General features: G+C 42.2%; 1 protein-coding gene across 1 annotated transcript in view; it reads left to right on the top strand.

Moving 5' to 3' along the window:
• The first annotated feature begins 519 nt into the window (after positions 1–519).
• The window catches only part of MC5R (melanocortin 5 receptor), a 92,514-nt gene continuing 77,298 nt past the window's right edge, over positions 520–15,735 (top strand). The window contains exon 1 of the mRNA XM_066578964.1: positions 520–693. The gene's annotated coding sequence lies outside the window, so the exon portion shown is untranslated. The remainder of the gene's footprint in view (positions 694–15,735) is intronic.

Raw genomic sequence — 15,735 nt, 5'->3', positions numbered from 1 at the left:
TCTCTCTCATATCTCTCTATCTCATCTCTCTCTCTCTCTCTCTCTCATATCTCTCTCTCTGTCATATCTCTCTATCTCATATCTCTCTATCTCATATCTATCTATCTCATATCTATCTATCTCATATCTATCTATCTCATATCTCTCTATCTATCTATCTATCTATCTATCTATCTATCTATCTGATCTGCTCTCAAATGCATAAATAAACTGATAATAAATGCTTTAAGTGTTGGATATTTGCATGTATTTCTGTAGATCATTGTTGAAGAGCTCAAAGATAATATCCTTGGTTATAATATATTTCTTAACACAAAAATGCATCTTCAAAGACCTTACTGCTCTTCAAGAAGCATCAGTTTCTAAAGGTGTTGGCATGCACCCTCTGGTGGTGATGTGAAATGAAAGTGTTATTTGACTTGGATAAGGATGTTAGGATGGAAAGGAGGAGTTAAAGGCTTCCTAGCAGTGTGGATAGCTGCTGTAGGTATAAAACAGAGAGTTGCTCAGTGAGTGATCAATAGCTGCTCCTTCTGTGGACTAAAATGTGAATACCAGTCACCTGCATCTACTCTTCCAGCTGCTAGCTCCTGTACAAAGTGGATAATGGACCAGTCAGAAAAGAATGGGATTGTACAGCATGATCAGGAGTTAAACATGAATTCTTATGAAGATTCCTAAAAAAGGCTCCAGGTAAAATAAGGAGGTTTAGGACTACTTCCACCGACTACTCTGATGCAAAACTAATGAAGGCAGATTTTATTATAGTTTGCATTGCTTAATGAACATATGTGTGATGTGAAAAAAGAACATTTTTATGAATGGATTACTATCTGCTCTTTATGTTCAGAAAACCTACATCAAGCTATTTTATCACATACAGCAGTTTGCCATATGGCTGTAGTCACAATATGTGTGATTTTTACATAGGACTGAAAGTAAACCAGTTGCATTAAGCTAACTGAAAAGCTGCTTAAATGTTGCAGCCCTGGAGATTTATATTACAAATTCAGCTCTGCTACATCTATTTATCTCACATAAAACAATCATACCTAGTTAAGAATTGGGAATACTGTTATGCTCCCAGGTTGCTTCATGTGATAGTGATATTCAGTGAATGTAGTTATTATCTGTTATTCATTATAATTATTACTTTTAGGAATCATTCCACATATCAGATTTATTTGTTTTTTTTTATTTCACTGATTTTTTACAGAAACTGATAATATTATTACAAAGTATTATGATAATATGTTTGACTGCAGAATACATTTTAATGTGTATTATTTAGGCATGCCAGGGTCAATGAAAATATTGTTACGTTCTCATGTTTACTTGAACTAAAATATCTTGGCCATCAACAGGAGAAGTTGGATTCTCATACATTGTATGGCAGTAAATCAGATGGTTAGTGATTTAGGAATTTGAGGTTAGAACGTATGAGAATGTTGTTTTTTCTGATTTTTAATGCCTTTTTCCCACAGTCATTTAATTTGTCAATGTCCTTTCTGAGGTTGAGTAGGAGACCTAAATTATTAATTCATTTCTTGTTGCTCATATATCGTCAACATATTCCACAGCTCTGCACAGTCCAGACACTGTTCTCAGTGGGGTTCACAATCTAAATGTTCTACCTGAAAACAAAATACACTAGGGCCCCTTTCATAGGAAGCCAATGAATATAGATAAGCAAACTATTGAAAAGTTTGGTTCTGCTGGTTCTCCCCAAATTAGTTCCAACCCAGTGGTGGCTCTTCTCCTGTTGTTCAGTGGTTAGCTCTGTTGTCTTGCAGTGCTGGAGTCCTAGGTTCAAATATGACAACATCTGCATTGAGTTTGCATGTTCTCCCTGTGTTTCGTGATAATCACATTTATTTAACTCCATGTAAATGTTGCTCCTGGTCAGATTTGAATCTAAGAACTGAGCACTGCAAGACAACAATGCTAAACACTGAGCCACTATGTTTCTTCTTCCTCCTTCTCCGTGAAGGTATGCAATATAGAAAACATTGATTGTGCGAGTTTTTTCTTCACAATAAACATTAGAAGAGCATATAAACTCCATGCAGATGTCGTCCTTGGTCAGACATGAACCTAGGACTCCTAGCACTGCAAGGCAGCTGTTCTAACTACTGAGCTACCATGCTTCCTCTAAGCACTTCATGATTTAAAAGAAAATGTGATTCATCACACCCACCAGGCCACCTACTTCCATTCTCCTTGGTCCAGTTCTGATGATCCATTATAAGTGTTTTTGGTGGTGGACAGAGGTCAGAATGGACAATTTGTGTTACATTAGCTCCTTTGTAGAATTGGACCATACAGAGTAGCCTTTGCTCCCATACATGTCAATGAACATTGGCAGCCCATAACCGTGCCACTGGATCACTGGTGGTCTTTCCTTTGACTGCTTTTGATGAGTCATAACAGCAGCATACCAAAAACACAAGATATGCTGATTTAGAGATGCTATGTCCCAGTCATCTAACCATCACACTTTGTTCCTTGTCAGAGTCACTGAAATTCTAACATATCAACCTCTAGAACTGACTGTTCCCGATGAGGAGGAGGAAGTATGGTAGCTCAGTGGTTAACATTATTGCCGTGCAGTGCTGTATTCCTATGTAAAATCTGACAAAGGCAACATCTGCATGGAGTTTGTATGTTCTGCCCCATGTTACTGAATTTACTAGTAATTATTAGGAAATTATAGTACCAGTGTTTCTGGGGGTGCAATGTGCCACACAGCTCTGCTACATGGTACATGCATTATGATCCCCACACATCACACACACAGCTCTGCAACATGCACGTCCCACACACAGCTCTGGTACATGCCATGCACCTGACAGACACAGCTCTGCTGCATGCCATGTACCTGACAGACACAGCTCTGCTGCTTGGAAAGTGCGTCACAGACACAGCCCTGCTATGTGACATGCACGTCACAGACACAGCTTTGCTACATGCCATGCACCTGACGGACACAGCTCTGCTACATGCCGTGTGCATCACAGATACAGCTCTGGTACTTGCCATGCACATCAAAGACACAGCTCTGCTATGTGGCTGCGCGTCACAGACACAGCTTTGCTACGTAACATGCCCGTCACAGACACAGCTATGCTATATGACATGCGCTTCACAGACAAAGTTCTGCTACATGGTAATGTGACAGACAGACACAGCTCTGTTACGTGCCATGCACATCAAAGACACAGCACTGCTACGTGGCTGCACGTCACAGACACAGCTCTGCTACATGGGCATGTGACAGACATAGCTCTGCTATGTGACATGTGCATCACAGACACAGCACTGCTACATGACGTGTGTCACAAACACAGCTCTGCTACATGTAATGCCCTTGACAAACACAGCTGTGGTACATGCCATGCACCTGACAGACACAGCTCTATGTGACATGCATGTCACAAGCACAGCTCTGCTACATGGGCGTGTGACAGACAAACTCAGACCTGCTATGTGCCATGGCCTGACAGACACAGCTCTGCTACTTGACATGCACCTGACAGACACAGCTCTGCTACTTGACATGCACCTGACAAACACAGCTCTACTACATGCCATGCGTTTCACAGACAAAGCTCTGCTACAGGAAAAGCGAACCACAGACAGTTCTTCTTCTACATAACATGCGTGTCACAGACACAGCTCTGCTACATGGGCATGTGACAGACACACAAACCTATGCTATGGGCCATGAGCCTGACAGAGACAGCTCCACTACTGACATGCACCTGGCAGACACAGTTCTGGTACGTGATGTGCCTGATAAACACAGCTATGCTACAGGCCATACGCTTCACAGACAAAGCTCTGCTACATGACACGAGCATCACAGACACAGCTCTGCTACGTAACATGCACATCACAGACACAGCTCTGCTACATGACGTGCACATCACAGACACAGCTCTCCAACGTGACGTGCACATCACAGACACAGCTCTCCAACGTGACATGGGCGTCACAGACACAGCTCTGCAACATGACATGTGCATCACAGACACAGCTATGCTACGTGACATGCGCGTCACAGACACAGCTCTGCTACGTTACATGTGCAGCACAGACACAGCTGTGTTACATTTCATACATCCATGCTGACTCCACATATTACACACACAGCTCTACTACAGCCATCCTGATTTCCACACTTGACACAAACAGCTCCTGAATACAGTGATCAGGCCGCGGTGATGTGATCTCTGACTCCACCCACACAGGTGATCACATGATGGTGATGTCATCACAGGTCCTGGTAGTTTCTGTTGGCTTATTCAGTATACAGTACTTTCTACCAAACTCCAGAATGGCTCCTCCCACAGTAGTGACATCACCGCAGGTCCTTCAGCCCACCGGATATCTGTGGTGGCAGTAGGTCGGTGTCTTCTCTCAGAACCACTGAGTTGTGACTGAGATAATAACGGCTTAGTTGTATTCTAATTGTGTTATTTTTTGTCCCTCCCCCCCCTAGCAAGAGCTCTAACTGTTTTTTTTTCTGTCAGTCAGGCTTTCTGTTTTATTCATAATGTAGCACCTGCGATGACGTCATCAGGGGTGGAGCAGTGATGTCACCACAGGTGGAGCATGAGAAGCACACACAGACACATATATATACATACAAACAGACAAGTGGTCGTTAGTAGTTTACTTTGTCATAATAATCACCTTTACTTATATAGTGCAAATATTTATTAAGGAGGAAGAAGGGGCTCTAGGTTCAAATCTGATGAAGGACAACTTCTGATGGAGTTAAATAAAGGTGATTTATTATGAAACACAGAGAGTACATGAAAACTCCATTTCAATCTAAAACCCCAACACTGCAAGGTAACCGTCCTAATCGCTGAGCCACAGCAGAAGAACCATCACTGGGTTCATCCTGGTCAAACCACCAACTGGTTTGGTTCGCACAACACTACTAATAAACCTTTCGGTATGTTCTTAGAGTTTTAGAGAAAACTGAAGAATCTAGAACTCTATGCAGGTGCTGTTCTTGTTCCGATTCAAATTTAGCACTTCAGAGATGCAAAGGATCAATGCTTCAGGCCTCCATGAGCAACATGGTAGTTTAGTGGTGAGCAGCGTAAACAGAATATTGCAATCTACCTGCTGTTGAACTACAAATCACATTATACTTTGAAATGAGTGTAGTACAGCAATAACTCCAAGACCAGTTTTACTTTGTAGCAGAACAGTAGTTGAATGAATATGTTGAGTGCCCACAATGTGCACTAAAACCTTTAAAGCAAACTGTCCATTCAGGAGCTTATGCACATTAGCACTTATATGAGATAACCTACTGCTGCTAAACCACCAGTGAGTAAACCAGGTAATTGCCACATATGTACTGAAGCAAATGAGTCTTAGGTAAGGGGAGCCTGGAGTGGCATTTTCATATTCATGGCCATAGGTTCTCCTGAATAGTTAATCCAGTAATTAAACCGAAAACTCAATATACTATGGTGCACTATACACTGGTGATCATACTACACATTCCTTGACATATTACAGATGCTGGAGCAGTAAAATTAATCCTCCAACTTGAGCGCCCTACAGAAGAACAACCAATAACTAAACTTACTAGAACTACCCAAGTATGAACAAGAGGGAATGGAAGATTGAGTCAAATATGTAGACCACATATGCACAACTATTCACAAGAAGATATAATTATTCTAGGTGCAATATAAACAATTTAATTCCTTCTGTTTTATTCTTTATGTACTGTTTATGTTATGGTTGATAGGAATATGTAATGTACTGTAGTTAAGTTTTTAATAATATAAAACAGAGTGAATAAGGTCAAATATGTTGAACAGAAGAAAGATTTACCAGTTTACAGTTGTTTCTGCAATGTATCCATGGTCTGGCATATCCAGACCAGTATATTACAGCATACTAATATGACAACATAACAGATGATAGTATGGTGCTTATTTTCGGAAGTAATTTAGTTTACAGTACTATAATAACAAGAAAAATGGAAACTGTTAGATGTGACACACAGCCGTCTCCAGTCTGCTGGACTGTTTGATTTGTTTCTTTCATTGTGTGTACAAAGGTTGGTTTATTGTAGTGTGGCAGGTAACATGTGGAAAGATAGGAGAGGAATGCTTTAATAAGAGAACCCATTTTTCACTGCTAGCTGGCTAGATCATCAGATATGAATAGAGATGAGCGAATATACTCGTTTCGAGTAATTACTCGATCGAGCACAGCGATTTTCGAGTACTTCCGTACTCGGGTGAAAAGATCCGGGGGGGCGCCGGGGGGCAGGGGGAGGCCTCTCTCTCTCCCTCTCCCCCCCACTCCTCGCTACAACCCCCCACTCACCCACGGCGCCCCCCGAATCTTTTCGCCCGAGTACGGAAGTACTCGAAAATCGCTGTGCTTGGGCGAAAAAGGGGCGTGGCCGAGTAGGTTCGCTCATCTCTAGATATGAACGAAGATGATGCTGGGAGCAAATACAATACCATGGAGTAGAGATACAGTGATCCCTCACTATATCACGGTTCAATGGTTGCGGCTTCAGTGCATTGCGGATTTTAGATAGACCATATATAATCCTGTTTTCGCCAAGTTTTTTGCTATATTGTGGAATTTTGCGGTACATACAGGAAATACAGTATGCCACTAGCGCTTGCCAACGCAAGATTGTACACAGGACATTATTGGCTGATGGAATGTGTTCTGTATCTTGGGCGCTGATTGGCTCACTGATCATAGGATGCTGTTCGTTTCGTGTAAACTGCTGTTACTAAAAAGCGCATGATTCGTTCACTTTTGGGATTGTTTGGCAGTTCACCCGACAGATTGATTTGTGTAAACATAACACTGCTATTTTGCGTATCGTGGGGTTCTCTGGAATGTAACCCCCACAATAGACGAGGGATCACTGTACATGTGTAAAAAATACTGTAGATGAGCTCATTCTTGTGTTGCTTTGTCAGGCCTTTTGTATCTGGGGAGCACTTGTTTCCTGCACTGAGGAACTTGACAAAAGAGAGAAATATCATTGGTTAGTATCAACACCTCCAATGGTAATGGTGTCTTTCTCTCTGACTTTCACTCTTCTTGTGGATCACTGAAGGTGCTCACCACACTTGCCCTGCCAACCCCATTTATATTAGACCCTAGCCCTTACCCAGATGTAATGAGGCTTGGGTCAACCACACTGTGGTACTCATGGGCTTTTCTATGTTACTTTACATTGCATAACATGCCACACATATCATTCTGGTGCCATAGTATACCATACTATGCATGCTGTGTCTCCAGTTGCCATTTTGTTGCATAGCTATATGCAATCCTTGCAGCACATTGCAGTGCCACCAAAACTAAAAGGAACATAAACATACATTAAGGAAGAGCTCAAACGTACTCTGATGACACACCCTGTCTTCCTGGACTATAGTCTGTACAGGATAAAGAACTAAGCCGCGTCACTCGCTCTGCCAAAAAAAATCAGCTGATTCAGTTGAACTTTTTTTTTCAAACTAGCTAGACAGCCCATAGCAACCAATCACAGCACAGCTTTCATTTTATCTCAGCAGTGTGAGAAATGCAAGCTGCACTGTGATTGGTTGCTCTGGGCAACGACGATATATTTTTCTTTTCGATAGCTTTCATGGTGTGATGTTGGGCTACTTTTCAATGGCCCACCCTGTATATTGTATATTTACACGTCTTTAAATAAACTTATTTTGTATTTCTTTGCTCTTGTATCAATGTACCATGTACAATAATGAACAAACTATTCTTTATGACAAACACTACGTGGAAAATATAATAACTTGCATCATCCTTTTGTTCTATATTTTACTTTAGGTAAACACTCTTTCTTGAGAGCTATACACTGGCTTAGTTCTTTATCCTGCACACAATATAGCAACAGTTGAGAAGCCTCTTAGGAAGCAGCAATGTGTAACCGTCATCTGGGATGGCTCCTAAGGTGCCAATAGCTGCATATGTAACATAACACAAGCACTGCCCTCTTCTTACTTACATCATCCTAAAAAAGAACATAGGAATAATGCAATACTGCAACACACAGGGATTTTGACACACACAAGCCCACAATTCAGGATAGAAACATCAGCCCCATGTTAATTAAAAAAGAACACCCAAAAGTCCACCTGGAGCTGCTGGACCTCCCCCGGAGTCGAGAAAGACCTTTCCTGTTCTCTTACATTTTCACCAGTAGTACAATTTTGAGTAACTTCCACCATCTATCAGCATTCTTTCAGGTCATATCTGCAGGAGTTCAAGAGGATACGGTCGGTCCATGGTGCTACATGAATTTTGTAGGATTCCCAACTTGAGGGCTCTTTTTACTTCCAACTACATGCTTCCCTGGGTATTGTCTATATATTTATTTATTAAACCTCTAGTATTAGGTTTAGAGTAACTTACATTATATGACCCCTTCCTGCAAAACTGGAAATTTAGTTGGCTTTTTTCACAGATAAAATAATAGCAGTTCTTTATTAGCAGGCCCATTATATTGATTAAGGCCTTATGTCCACTGGGGGGAGCCTACAGCAGAATCTGACCCTGCCTGTGGCCGAGGACACCGCAGGACTTCTACTTACCTGTCTGGGTCTTCTCTTTTCTTCCCTGCAGATATGTGCAGAAGTTCAGGCTGGCGTGCCGCTGCACGTGCGCAGTGTTTTTTTTTTTTTTAAACTCCTGCTTTCCCATGGAATCCGTGGCCCATCTGCAATTCAATTGCGGACAGGCTGCGGATTGGACAGCGTCCATTGACTTCAATGTAAGCTGTCTGTGTTGGATCTGCAGTAAAATGGAGCATGATGCAATTTAAAAAGAAATAAAAATGTAATGTATTTTTTTTTCTGGACCAAAAGATCTACTGATCAAATCTGCATGCTTTATTTCACTTGCGGACTCCCATGTATTCCTATGGGTGGTTTGATTTGCACATCTAACGCGCGGGTAACCAGCGCGGATTCTGCAAATCAGATCTGCCCGTGAACATTGGGCCTTAATGTTACCAGCTAAGGCATTCCATAAACAACCTGCAGAAAGCACTGCATGTAATCATATCTGCTATAGAGAAATTGGGCATTAAATACTTCAGCATTTGAAAGGGGTATTTCTGGACTCTTTAATTTTTTTTTCCATTGATAACTGACAATCAAGAAAAAAACAAAACAAATTTGACGAGAGAACAGTGGCGAGCTTTGAGAAATCTCTCTTCTCACTCTGACAAAGTAATTAACAGAGCTGCTAAGGATGGGGGAGAAGTCATCATGGAGTCACACTATTTCCATGATGAAGTTTTAATGCTCCATTTAGACAGAACAATTATCATTCAGAAAATCGTTCAAAGAAAACTGAGTGAATCGTTCAGTATAAAAAAATTTTCAAACGCCTGAACGATGAGCGAGGATTGTGATGTTTGCGCTTGTCGTTTAGTATTAACCGCCATAAAAATTGCTGTCTCTCATTTTTAATACTTTTCATTCAATGTTTCATATGAAATGCCCGTTCTGTTGGGCAAACGAGAATCGTGAGATTCTTGGCCCATGTAAAAGGGCCATAGGAATATTATCTGATTACTATAGAAAAATAGATACTCCTACTTAGATCTTTCTCCACCACCTAGTCCCTTGTTAAAAAAGATGAAACAATGGCTATATTGAATAGAGATGAAAACAAATTTCTACTATCTCAACACCCATCTATTATATACTTCTATTTCTTATGAAAAGTTCTTAAATCTCTTAATAACCAGTTTTTTCAGGGGTTAATTCAGTTATAGCTAACCTCTCATCATATATTGAGGATTTGTTACAAAGATTTGTTGGTTACTTATCTTCCTATATTGGAGCTGCAAGTCATTTGCTTTCATTACTAAAAAGTATAAAATGCAAGAAGGATATGCTATGGGTTAGTTTGTACTTTACTGCCTTTTATAGTAACATCTCTCATGATAGGGGCCTATCTGCTGTTCCATATATTTATCCATGAATGCCTACTGCGCAAAAACATTTTATATTACAGTCAATAGACTTTTTTTAAACTCATAACTATTTTATTTTTAATGAACAATTTTATCTTTAGATGAAAGGTACAGCAAAAGGGACAAAATTCACCCCCAGTTATGGAAATCTATTTATGGGCAAATTTGAAATTGATATAGAAATATTAGAAAATGACAATATCATTTTACAAACCTTTTATTGATATAATTTTTATACATAAAGAATGAAAATTAGAACTAGAGTGTTTTATGGAAGAAATAAAAAAAAGATATTAGGGCTTGAGTTTTACTTACGTAGATCTGCTGGATATGTGTTTTTAGATAGACATCTTTTACTCAAAATACAAATATAGAAGAAGATATGATTAGTTATCTACATTTCCATAGCTGTCACTACTGCTACCGGAAACTTAATATTCCTTATAGCCAATCTAAACATCAATTTAAACATGTTTGAAGGAATTGTTCCCCTGACAATTGTTTTAGAGAACAAACATAGGTGATAAAGTCCAGACATTTAAACAAAATCTATCCTAAGGATTTATTAGAAGATTCAAGTTAATAAAATATCTTGGGAATCCCAAGGAGACTGAAACCCCACAAGAGAATTACTGAAGAGGGAAGCTCTGTGAAATTTATCACAAATTACAATTTTCAACATAATTTTATTAATAGTTTGATATCAACACTGGCCCATTGTAATGGAAGACCCTGTTCTTAGACAACTTATTCCTTTAATATCCATTACTTTCTCAGGGCCCTTTATTGCTGGGATGGTTATCCCATGTAAATCACTCCTGTGCTTTCACACAGGAGAGATTATCCCTTAGTGAATGGAGGCTGAGCGGGCCAGAGATCATTCCAGCCTGTGCAGTACTCCAGAGTTGTTTACTCTATTACTTCTGTGATGATCACAGGGTTGAATGAGGTTTACTATAATATATGCTAAGTGTAAAAATTTATAATGTTATGCTGTTAATATTTCTCACTAAGTAAGTACAGGTCACCTAGCAACCTGTAGGTTGCTTAGGGGAGTGTTTAGCCAGGTATAGAAAGCCTGTGATTGGTAGAGCCCCCTATATAGGTTGGATTAGTGACAGTACAAAAGGTGAGAGTGGGCAGAGTTAAGTTAGTCTTCCAAGTGCAGAGCTAAGCTTGAGCTTGAGAGAGGAACAAGGAGAAAGCCAGTGCTGTGGGAACAAAAAAAAAAACATCTAGAGTGTGAGTACTAAAGAGCTAGAACTGTCTAGTGAAGTCAGAGTAGGAAGGAGGAGAGAAGACGTAGGTCCAAGCAAAGGAAGAGGAAAAGCAGGAAAGCAAGATAACGAAGTCAGCCAGTCATAGGCACCACCAGGGTGAGAAGCTGTAAGGAAAATAAAGGGTACAAATGCATTTCTTATTAGCCATCCTCTGAGCAGAATGCAGAAGTATGTAATGCCTGCAAAAGTCATTGTTAATTGTTCAAGCAAGCCAATGTGTAATCTCCCATTTCTGTTGGAAAATAAAGGCATTATAGTTTACTTCACAACCTGACTCCTGGAGTCACTTCCCACCACCTATTTCATCTACAATATCCAGGGGTAAGGACTACTTCCCCTATTTTTGTTTAGTTCTCCATTTTTTGTATTTAATATTTTGTCTGGAATGGGTCCATACCCATATACGGACTGGTGTCACAACAAACTGCATCTTCCTTTACCCAAATGTGCAGTTAGCACCCCACTGGGGTATCACCATCTTACCCTGCCCAACCCCGCGGGCAGCATGCAATAAGAACTACCAAATTTACCACTGTCTACTCTACGAGAGGAGCAGCAAAGCCACCAGAACTTCCATCTCATTTCCCGCTGCTCCCCCTCCTAGGTCCGGTACAGGTTGCTACACCTGCCCGCATACATTCACAGTAAACAGGCAGTCATTTATAGATGAATAACTGCCTGTTTACATAGGCCGATCATTGTTTGATTTGTATGCCTGCATGTTCTGAAGAGTGAATGAATTATTAGTTGTTCAGATCGTGCAGGTATTTACAGTCAAAAATTATAATTAAATCCAGCGAGAATCTGAATGATAATGAGTCAGTGTAAAAGGGCCTTATGGAAGAGCTCCAACTCTAGCTAACAAAATTGCCCCACCCTAGCCAAAAAATAAAAAGCATACTCGAGAGTTCTTGTTACTCGAGCGAGCTCCACAAGGTGCTCGAGAACATTTCAAGGTCTCCTCCCCACATGTTTAGCAGCTTTTTTAGCCAATAAACATGCAGGGAGGCTTTGGCACTTCCTGCTATGACGTGCAACCATGTGCACGTCTATAGCAGAGACTGGCTGGCCGGATCAGGTGACCTAATGCTCGCCTCACGTGCAGGCTGGATTAGCTGAGGGACAGAGCTGCTGCTAATCAGGGAGAGTGGTAGTGTAGGTTAGAGGTTGCATTTAGGCAGGGATCCATTTTATAGGAACCCAACAAGTCCACTTTTGTGCATCAGCAGTTTGGCTGGCTGGGAGCAGTGGTGCGCACCAACCATTCACAAGCATTCGGGCTGTATACTGCATACTGTTACCGGTTTTATGCAGTATACTGCGCCTGTTGTACAGAGAGTAGATAGGAAGTAACAAAACTCATATCATTTTTCTTTTTTGTATTTTTTTGGGGGGTTTAAAGCGTACGCTATATACCCCTGAGTGCGTCCTGTCAATGCATACTATGTAACTTGACTGTACTCAGTTTACAGTCTATATTTTGGCCTTAAAGCGTACGCTATATACCCGTGTGTGCATCCTGTCAATGCATACTATCTAACTTGACTGTACGCAGTTTACAGTCTATATTTTGGCCTTAAAGCGTACGCTATATACCCGTGTGTGCATCCTGTCAATGCATACTATCTAACTTGACTGTACGCAGTTTACAGTTTTCTTGGGAGGCTTAAAGTGCACGCTATATACCCCTGTTTGCGTTCTGTCAAAAAACACTATCTAACAAGGATATAAGCAGTTTACGATGTGTATTTGGGGCTTAAAGCATACGCTATATACCCCTGAGTGTGTCCTGTCAAAAAACACTATCTAACAAGCCTATACGCAGTTTACGATGTGTATTTGGGGCTTAAAGCGAATGCTATATACTCCTGAGTGCGTCCTGTGAAAAAACACTATCTAACAAGACTATTCACAGTTTATTATTTTTTGGGGGGGCTTAAAGCGTATGCTATATACCCCTGAGTGCGTCCTGTCAATAAACACTATCAAGACTATACGCAGTTAACGGTGTGTATTTGGGGCTTAAAGCATACGCTATATACCCCTGAGTGTGTCCTGTCATAAAACACAATCTAACAAGACTATACGCAGTTTTTTTTTGGGAGGGGGTGGGCCCTTAAAGCGTACGCTATATACCCCTGAGTGCGTCCTCTCAAAAAACCCTATTTAACAAGACTATACGCAGTTTACGGTGTGTATTTGGGGCTTAAAGCGTACGCTATATACCCCTAAGTGCGTCCTGTCAAAAGAACACCATCCAACAAGCCTACATGCAGTGTACGCTGTGTATTTGGGGCTTAAAGTGAATGCTATACACCCCTGAGTGCGTCAAAAAACACTATCTATCAAGACTGTACGCAGTTTATTATTTTTTTCGGGGGGGGGGGGGGGGCCTAAAGCAAATGCTATATACCCCTGAGTGCATCCTGTCAAAAAACACTATCTAACAAGGCTATACGCAGTTTATGGTGTGTATTTGGGCCTTAAAACGTACGCTATATACCCCCGAGTGCGTCCTCTCAAAAAACACAATTTAACAAGACTATACACAGTTGATTTTTTTTTTTGGGGGGGGGGGGGGCTTAAAGCTTACGCTATATACCCCTGAGTGTGTCCTGTCAAAAAACACTATCTAACAAGACTATACGCAGTTTTTTGGGGGGGCGGCTTAAAGCGTACGCTATATACCCCTGAGTGCATCCTGTCAAAAAACACTATCTAACAAAGCTATACGCAGTTTACATTGTGTATTTTGGCCTTAAAGCATACGGAAAATACCTTCAGTTTGCGTAGAATTTTGACGGAGTGCATTATACAAGATAAAGAAGGTTAGGGGTAAGGGTCGAGGACATGGACGTGGACGTGGGCATCCGAATGAGGGTGTGGGCAGAGGCCGAGGTCCTGGGCGGATAGAACAGTGCTTGCTGCTGAAGGAGAAGTAGAACGCCGTGTATCTACCCTCCGTAGCTTCATCTTACAGTTGGCAGGTCTGTGAGGTACACCATTATTAAAAGCACAACAGTGCGATCAGGTGATGACGTGGATAGTGGATAACGCATCCAGTAATTTATCCAACACTCAGTCTTCCACGCAGTCCACTCACGCTAGACAAGAGACTGGACCTTTGAATCCTCAGGCTGCTCCTCCTTCCTCCCAGCCTGGTCACTACAGGGCATGGAGAGATTCTGAACAGGCAGACTCACAGGAACTGTTCTCGGGTCCCTTCCCTGAGTCGGAAAAAATGGTTCATGAGCCACCTGAGGAATTTGTCGTGACCGATGCCCAAAATTTTAACCTTTCACAGTCTCAGGGTGATGAGGGTGGGGACATCCAAGTAGTGTCTCAAGAGGTATTTGTTGATGATGATGAGACACAGTTTTCTATCAGTGATGTTGTTGTTAGCTCATTAAGTCTGAGGGAGGAGCAGACTGAGGATTCAGAGGAAGAGCTGGTGGATGATTTGGCGACTGACCCGACCTGGGTTGGTAAGCCTACTGAGGACAGCGCTTCAGAGGGTGAGGCAAGTGCAGCACCAGAACAGGTTGGAAGAGGCAGTGGGGTGGCCAGGGGAAGAGGCAGGGCCAGAGGCAATAATCCCCCAACTGTTTCCCACAGCACCCCCTTGCGGCAAGCCTCCGTGCAGAGGGCTAGGTGTTCGAAGGTCTGAAGGTTTTTTAATGAGAGCGCGGACGACTGACGAAAAGTGGTGTGCAACCTGTGCCACGCCAATATCAGCAGGGGAGCCACCACTACCAGCCTGACCACCACCAGCATTTGCAGGCTTATGATAGATAAACACCGGATGAGGTGGAACGCAGGCCATTCACCGCTTGCTGGTCACACCACTGCCTCCTCCCCGTCTCACATGCTGGCAGTGAGATGCAATCCCCCTCCCAGGACGCAGGCACGAGCGTCTCCTGCCCAGCATCCACCCCTTTGGCTGCACGGTCCTCCATTGCCTCCACCAATGTGTCCCAGCGCAGTGTTCAGCTGCCCATAACAGAAGCATTAGAGCGCAGGCGCAAATATGCAGCCACCCACCCGCATGCACAATCGGTAATAGTACATATCAGAAAACTGCTGAGCCTGGAGATGCTGCCATATAGGCTGGTCAAAAGTGAGGCTTTCCACAACCCATGGCGGCGGCCGCCCCATGTTACTTGGTCCCCAGTCGCCACTGTTTTTCCTGCTGTGCTGTCCGCGCCCTACACCAGCGCGTGTCAAGGAATATCAACTGTGCTCTCACCAACGCGGTTACTGGGAAGGTCCACTTAACCACCGACATGTGGATAAGTGCTAGGGGGCAGGGACACTACATCTCCCTGACGGCACATTGGGTTAACCTGGTGGAGGCTGGGATTGCTCACGTGCTATTCACCAAGGATTGCGGGTCCTACCTCGGTTATGGTTTCTCCGGCTTATTATGCCACCTTCTCCAACCCC

Source organism: Eleutherodactylus coqui, chromosome 9 (assembly GCF_035609145.1).
Source record: "Eleutherodactylus coqui strain aEleCoq1 chromosome 9, aEleCoq1.hap1, whole genome shotgun sequence".
NCBI classification, from domain to species: domain Eukaryota; kingdom Metazoa; phylum Chordata; class Amphibia; order Anura; family Eleutherodactylidae; genus Eleutherodactylus; species Eleutherodactylus coqui.
This window is presented reverse-complemented; position numbering and strand designations above follow the sequence as displayed.